Source organism: Trachypithecus francoisi, unplaced genomic scaffold, assembly GCF_009764315.1.
Source record: "Trachypithecus francoisi isolate TF-2019V2 unplaced genomic scaffold, Tfra_2.0 Lachesis_group2, whole genome shotgun sequence".
NCBI lineage: Eukaryota > Metazoa > Chordata > Mammalia > Primates > Cercopithecidae > Trachypithecus > Trachypithecus francoisi.
The window spans coordinates 117,210,277-117,218,081 of NW_022681465.1; the positions used below are offsets into that span (position 1 = coordinate 117,210,277).

The 7,805-nt window shown below is 46.1% G+C and overlaps 1 long non-coding RNA gene across 1 annotated transcript; it reads left to right on the top strand.

Moving 5' to 3' along the window:
- Positions 1–3,604: 3,604 nt before the first annotated feature.
- LOC117064541 lies at positions 3,605–7,339 on the top strand. Its single transcript, XR_004429519.1, has 3 exons — positions 3,605–3,789; positions 5,081–5,170; positions 5,368–7,339. It is a non-coding gene; the product is annotated as an uncharacterized LOC117064541 (long non-coding RNA).
- The last annotated feature ends 466 nt before the right edge of the window (positions 7,340–7,805 follow it).

A 7,805-nucleotide genomic window follows, 5' to 3' on the forward strand; every position in this document is an offset into this window, starting at 1 on the left:
TCACTGAGATGTCCCCAAAACCCATGTCAGCAGTCTCTTGTGGTCATCTTCTTGCTAGACTTTTAGCAGCAGGTGACACCCATCACTGAGTGTCTGCTTGGCATTCTCCCCTCCCCTGGCTTCCAGGACCCCTTTGGCTAGTCCTTGTCAGCCTCTTTTGCTGGTTCCCCTTCTTCTGTTCACCCTGATAAATATCAGAGCTCTGTCCTTGGTCTTCCTCATATCAAATCCTAACACACTCTTTCTACACAATCCAACTCCTCCCAAGGCCACCCTCAACTCTAGTGACTCTCAGATATACACTGTCCCACAGAATACCAAAAGCCAACACACAACTTGTTTTCAAGACCTAGTATGTGCTTGGCACTGTTCTAAGCATTTGACCTACATTGTCTCATCTAATCTTTACAAGCCTATCAGGGTGTGCCATCATTAACATCCCATTTTACTGAGCACAGAGAGCTCAAACGACTTGCTTAAGTCCACACAGCATGAAGCCAGGATTCAAACCCTGTCCTGCACTGTGCTCTTTGCAGAACATCTCCACCTTAAGGTTTCTCATCCACCTCTATCCTACCATGCCCCAAATGGACTTCACAATCCTTTCCCCCAAACTGCTCTCCTTGTGTTTCCAGGGGAGGATCCAGGCTTAGTGGAGCCTGAGGCTTCTATAATTGGGCAGGAAGGGGCTCTTTAGGAAAAAATAAATAAAAAGAAAACAATGGAAACAAGAGTAGGTTTAGGACCTTGATAGTGGACACGAAAGGGAGGGATTCTCACACATAACCTTCATTAACTTCATGGTGAACCCCACCCCATGCATTTTGTATTCCAGTGGCTAGCGTCTAGTCATTCCAGCAGGGGCATGGAAAATTCTTCTCTTTATATTTTCTCCCTTTTCCCTTCTTCATCCATATGGAACCATGGATGGCACTCTAGTTCTATCTTCCTCAAGCCTCTAGACTCCCTCTTTACCTCTTCACCTACACTAGCCTGATATAGCTCAGGTCCTCAACATCCCGCACTCGGACCTTCGCTATAGACCATTCTGTCTATTCCTGCCTCTTCCTGGACTTTCCCCAACACAGTTCCTGTGCTTAGCAGGGTTACCACCAGAAACAGGCATCTCATCAACCCTTCTGTGATGGTCCATTGTCCTCTGACTAGCGACTACATTCCTTAGCCCAGCAGTACCCAGCACAGGTCAATCGTGCCAGCTTTACTTTTCCCTGTGCTCTCCTTTTGTTCCTTTCTTCAACAAGTAATTATTGAGGAACTATTCTTGAGTACTATTACCAAGTGCCAATAGTAGGGTAATTGAATGCTAAACACTGAATATGCAGTAGCAAGCAAGACCACATCTTTCACACCTCTTGCTCCATCACACCAAATAGCTTTTTAGACTCTAGGATTGTGTTCAGCCTCTTTCCCTTTTCCTAGGCTGCATGGAAGCTTTTAATTCATTGACTACCTGAATAATAACCATTTATCCTTCGTCGATCAAATACAATGTTATCTCCCATACAGAGCATTTTCTGATCACCCTGCACCAGCAAACATGGATCCCTTCCTCATTTCTATCCCAAATGTGCTTTTGAGATCTGATATTCCCTCAGAACACCTAATAAACTTTGATGCACCTATGTGATCATTGAGAAGGTCTCCCTCATTTCAAATCAAACACTTGGATCAAACAGACATCATTTTATTCATCTCTACATCCTCACTGGAACCTGGTATATAGTAGACACCATTCACTAGTACATGTGTACATTCATCAACTCATTCATCTACATCCATCCATCCATCCATCTACCCCTCCCACCATTCATCTATCTACTCACTAATCCATCTACCTACTCACCCATCCATCCATCCATCCATCTACTCATTCATCCATCTACCTACCCACTTGTCCATTCAACCATCTACTCATCCATCTACCCACCCACCTATCCATCCATCCACCAATTTATTCATTTACCTACCCATCCGTCCATCCATCCATCTACTCATCCATCTACCCATCCACCTGTCCATCTATCCACTCACTCATCCATCTACCCAGCCACCCACCTGTTTATCCATCCATCTGCCCACCCACCTATCCATCCAACAAATATTTCTGAATGTCCTCAGTGTCCCAGCCATTTCTCCAGATTCTTTGGATATAGAGAAGAACAAGAAAGATGAGGCCTCTGCTCTCACTAGCCCTATGTTCTAGTGTCTGTTGCGGGGCCAGTGGGGGGGGGGGGGGTTCACAGACTATGGAAATAAACAAATAAACAAAGTACGTGAGTGAGAAATATTGTAAAGTGAATTAACAAAGCAATATCCCAGAGGGCACTACTTTAGAAGGAATGGTCAGGTCACCTTACAAGAAGGTGGCCTCTGTGATGAGTCCCAAATGATAAGAAAGGAAGCAGCCAAACAAAGAGAGACAGAAAGTCCTGATGTGGGAATGAGCTTTGTGTGTTTGAGGGACAGGAAAGAATGGAGGAAGCAGAGGAGAGGACAGAGATGAAGGCAGGGAAGTTGGGGAAAGTGTAAGAACTTGGAAAATACAGGAAGCTCCGCAACAGTCAGACCTAATTTTGAATCCTTTCTCTAGCATTCATCTCTACACATATGACCTTAACCACATCACTGCACCTTTCTCAGCCCCCATTTCCCCATCATGAAATGGGGACACAAGTACCTGTGTTATTGGGCTTGGGGAGAAACATTGACTAAGGCAGTTCAGTAAAATGTCTGACACGTAATAGGTTTTGACAAACATTATTTCCTCTTCTTTTCGTGCTTTAAACAAATAATGATGCTGTTGCCTTAAAAGTTAGGTTATACCATTAGAAAGCGCCTTTGTTCTTTGCTCTTCTTCTACCAAAAGGAGAAAATGGCAAAAATCACAGAGTGGGTCTCAGTTCTCCATTTTGTTAATATCCAAGTTGATATTTCCCTTTTGCGACAGTAACAACAACAACATGCAAACCAAAAACCAAAACAGCTTCAGTTCTGTGCCCTCGGGATCTAGCGTGGCACTCGTGAGAACCCTTCAGAAACAGCCACATTTCGAAGCAAGTGGCACAGGCTTTGCAGAAGGCACACTGGGCCCCTCTCAAAACGTTAGCAGCAAAGATGATGAGAGAGCTGCAGACTTCGGGGAGTGGAGGAGGGGACTAAGCCGCAGAGTGCCTTGTCTAACATGTTTTAGGAAGCACCCTTCTCTTTCCCGACCCACATGGGGCAGCTATAATAATTCAGCTTCATGTGGCTGAATTTTTTTTCTGTTTTCACTTAGTTCTTTTTTTCTTCTCCTATTAAAAAAAAGTCCAAACAGGCTTTGGGCCACGCTAGACTACCTAGTATGGAGGATAGATGATCTGGATGATTTGGGAGTTGGTTTTCTGAAAAGCCAGGGAGCTCTGGTCTTGAGAAGATTCAGTAGCCAGGAAGCTGAGGGACACACACACACAGACACACACACACACACAAACACACCCCTCCCTGGCTCCAGTTCCGCATCACCCCACACCCCCAACCCCCAACCCCGGAAGTAGATTTCTCAATAGGCAGGGCTGGTATGAGTCATAGGCAATTCCGTTTTGTTTGGGACAATGAGACCTCCCACTCTTGGGGCAAGAAGGAGTTGCTGAGAAGGAGCTGTGGTTCTGACCCTCAGGGGAATTCCCACGTCTGTATGGTGGCTCACAAAGAGCATGGTTCCTTTTCTCAGCCCTCTCGAGGGGCGAGGATGCTGAGGACTGAAGTCTGTGGGGCTTGATGCATGTGGTGTGTGGATGGTGTGGGGAGGTGGGGAAGGGAGAATGACATGAATGGTGTGAGGTCTTTCAGAGGGTTCTTCCCAAGGTCACATAGTTGGCGGAGGGTGAGTGCTCACACTTGTGCAAAGGTGGGGGATAGGAAAGGAAACCAAGGCCATTAATATTTGGCACCATAGCTGGTCTCTGAGGCTTTCGAATGTTCCCCCAGGAGGTTCAGCCTCTGGGGAGAGAAGCCAGGGGAATCCCATGGCACATCCCCAGCCCTGCCTGCTACTCCTCTCTGCCATCTCCCCTTACCTTGGGCTATGAGGGGAGGTAACAAGATCTGTGGCTCATACAGTGCTCTCCTTTTCCCTCCTATCAGCCCAGACTAAGCAGAGAAGTGGGCAGGGCTCTTTCACCAAAGAGTATAGTGTTGTGGGAGGTGGAGGAGCCTATTGGGGAGGGGACCCACCAAATCCTTGGGGGTGGTTCTCAACTCCCTGGGGATAGGGGAGACGAGTCCTCAGGAAGGCTCTGATCAGGCGTTTTCTGTTCTCTTTCGTTTCTTTTCTCTGGTGGGAATGATGCTTCCCGCTCTTGTGGTCCACCTGCAGGCCGCCTTTCATCCTTCTTCTTCAAGTCACAGAGAGACAGAGAGGAGGGGACCGAGGATGAGCCATGGGGTTTTGAAAGCAGGCACAGCCACAGTTGTGTGTGCTGCCTCCCGGGGTCTGCTCTGCAGGAGTTCCTGTCCCAGGTGTCCACAAAAACAGCCAAACTCTGTAAAATACTTGAGGATTAATTCTGAGCCAAATATGAGTGACCAATAGCCTGTGACACAGCCCTCGGGAGATCTTGCCCAAGGTGGTCAGGCTACAGTTTGGTTTTATATATATTAGGGAGATATAAGAAATAAATCAATACATAGAAAATGTACATTGGTTTGGACTGGAAAAGCAAGACAACTCAAAGCAGGGGCCTCAAGTCATAGATACATTCAAAGATTTTCTGATTGGCAATTGGTTAAAAAAGTTATATTATCATCTAAAGACCTAGAATCAATAAAAGAGAATGTCTGGGTTAAGATAAGGGGTTATGGAGACCAGAGTTCCCCATTACGCAGAGGAAGCCCCAGGTAGCAGGCTTCAGAGAGGATAGGTTGTAAATGTTTCTTAATTCTATCCTGGATCAGGAAAAGAAAGGGGATTATCTTTGAAAGATAGATTTTCCCCACAAGAGACAGCTTTGCAAGACTATTTTGAGATACAGCAAATAAACATAATTTGAGGCAAAATGCTTTGATTTTTTTTTTTCAGGGCCTGCTCTCTGTCAGGTGATGCTGTACTACAGCCAGGCTGGAATTGGGTGTCTTGTTGCTACAAAGAGTTGGCTTTGTCAGTCCTAAGGTCTGTTTTAATGTTAATGCTGGTCAGTTGTGCCTGAGTTCCAAAAGGAAGCAGGAAATAATGAGGCACGTTTGACCCTCCCTTCCCACTATGGTTTGCACTAGTTTTTTAGGTCAACTTTGGAATGCCCTTGCCGGAGAGGAGGAGTCCGTTCAGATGGCTGGGGGGACTTAGAATTTTATATTTGGTTTACACAGGTCACTGAGAGGCTGCCACAGGGCCATTTTCATGACCAGAGGGGTCTGTTCAACACCCGTGGGTCCCAGCACCTATCTCAGGAAGCAGGGTGCATCGGTCCATCGCTGAGTCTTAGGGTGGGTGGGTGAGCGCTCATCAACCCCAGACAGCAGGCCGGCACAAAACAGCACTGCCCACAAAACCACAGGAAGAAGAGAAACTCCGACTGTCATTCAGTACACAGAAGACACTGTACTGGACCCAGACATTAGGAAGACACCCACGCCTGACTTTTAGGAGAAAAAAGAACATGACAAATGGATATTCTTAGTAGACAGTTTATTAGAAAAGAGAACATCTTCCAGCGTGTGTCCTGGGGTGACGGGTGTGGGAAGCACTCAGTCCATAGTCCTGGTCCCTGGCTTCCCCAAGCCCAGCACCATGAATGTACAGTGGAAAGCAGAGGGTGCTGGGTCTCAGAAAGACGCTTCCACTCACAAGGATTGGAGCTCACAAGTGAGCTCGATAACCTGCAAACCCGAGACACCTGAGACACTGCTCCTTGGCCCTTTTATCCACTGAGACTTTATTGTGATTATCCCGGCAGGGGGCAGAGCTCTCCTCTCTGCAAGAGGAAATGCTCTTTAGTGAAAATGCAGCATTTCTCTAGGGGTAGGAAAGCTGAACGCCTGCTTAGCTTATGAACCCTCAGCTGGCCTAGGTAGTGCAAAGACCCTGCTGTTCCCGCTTTGATCATCGGTACTGTCGACTGTACCAGGAGATCCCTGGGAATGTGCACTGGGCAGAAGCAGCTTTTATCCTTGACCCTCAACCATGCTTTATATGGTGAGGTTGAAAAAATGGCACGAGGCTTCTCCTGAACCTCAAATCAACACCCTTGCCCCATTTAGATCCTATCTGGCTGTTTCCTGCTAAGACTACTGCATCACTGCACCATCTTTCGTCTTTCAGCAAAGTGGAATCATGTGTGGTTTATGGGGTAGATGGACCCCAAAACTGATAACATGAATCAAGCTATGGTGCTTACTCCTTAGGAAAGGCACTGTTTTTCTGGAAAGCTACAGAAGCTTCATATGCATTTGCCACACAAAGCTAAGTCAGCAGAACAACCCGTTTGGCTTTGGAGGCTAGTTCCGTTTCACGGGCAGGGAGAAAGATGAGGCAGACTGTGGGTTTTCAGTTCCTGGAGCTTAGGGAGCTCCAAAGCTCCCTCTCTCCCTGCCCAGGCTGCACTGTTCTTAATTTTAGATAACATCCTGCCTTCTCCTCATATTGCCACTGAGCTCCTGGCATCCTCAGTTTATCTGTCTGTGAAATGAAAAACCTAAAGTTAAAATTTTTACCTATGGCATAAGAGAGATGGGTATGGCTCTTGTGGGCCTCTCTGCAGCCCCTCTTTTCCTTCAGTCACCCTGTGTCTCTCCTGCCTTCTGCTTATTCTCTCTCTCCCCTCATTTTTGTTTTCTTTTTTCTTTTTTTTTTTTTTGTCTCTCTATGCCTCTTTTTTTTCTTTTTTTAATCTCTGTATGCCTCCAGCCGAGAAGATAAAGAATGTACATCTTTCTGATTAAAAAGTTTTGCTTTGCAGAAACATAGTCAATTTATGATTCTGGCCTTCCCAGCTAGGGACAATGTTCACTTATATTTAGGACCATGAGAGGCTTAGCTGTGAGTTTCTGAGGCCAGGGAAAATTACAGTGATACATAACGGTGCTGCACTCACTGAAGTGCTGAGCCGGGGTTGGGTTCAGGCAGCCACTAAGCTCAGAGTGGAAAGTTTCAGGAGGGGAGGCAGGAAGGAGAGGTCTATAGCTCCTCCAGATTCTAGGTGTTAATTTACTAAGATATTCCTAAACCAGAAAACAGAGACAGAAGACAAAGAGAAAGGGGGAAGAAGAGCAAGACAGAGAGACAGAGAGAGACAAAGAGAGAGAGTTAGACAAAGAGAGACTGGAGAGACAGCAAATATTGAAAGAAAAAGGAAAAAGAAAGAAATCCGACCTCTCATTAATTTTTTTTAAAAGTTACAAATTAGATTTGAAGAGATGGGCAGAGGTTTAAGATTTCTTCATTAGGCTGGATACGGTGACTCACGCCTGTAATCCCAGTACTCTGGGAGGCTGAGGCTGACAGATCCTCCGAGGTCAGGAGTTCGACACCAGCCTGGCCAACATGGTTAAACCCTGTCTCTACTAAAAATACAAAACTCAGCTAGTCATGGTGGCGCGCGCCTGTAATCCCAGCTACTCTAGAGGCTGAAGCAGGAGAATCGCTTGAACACAGGAGGCGGAGGTTGCAGGGAGCCGAGACTGTGCCATTGCACTCCAACCTGGGTGACAGTGAGACTCTGTCTCCAAAAATAAAAATAAAGAATAAAATAATAAAATAAAATAGAAAGTTTTTTTATTACGCTTTATTTTTAGGGATTTTTCTTTAT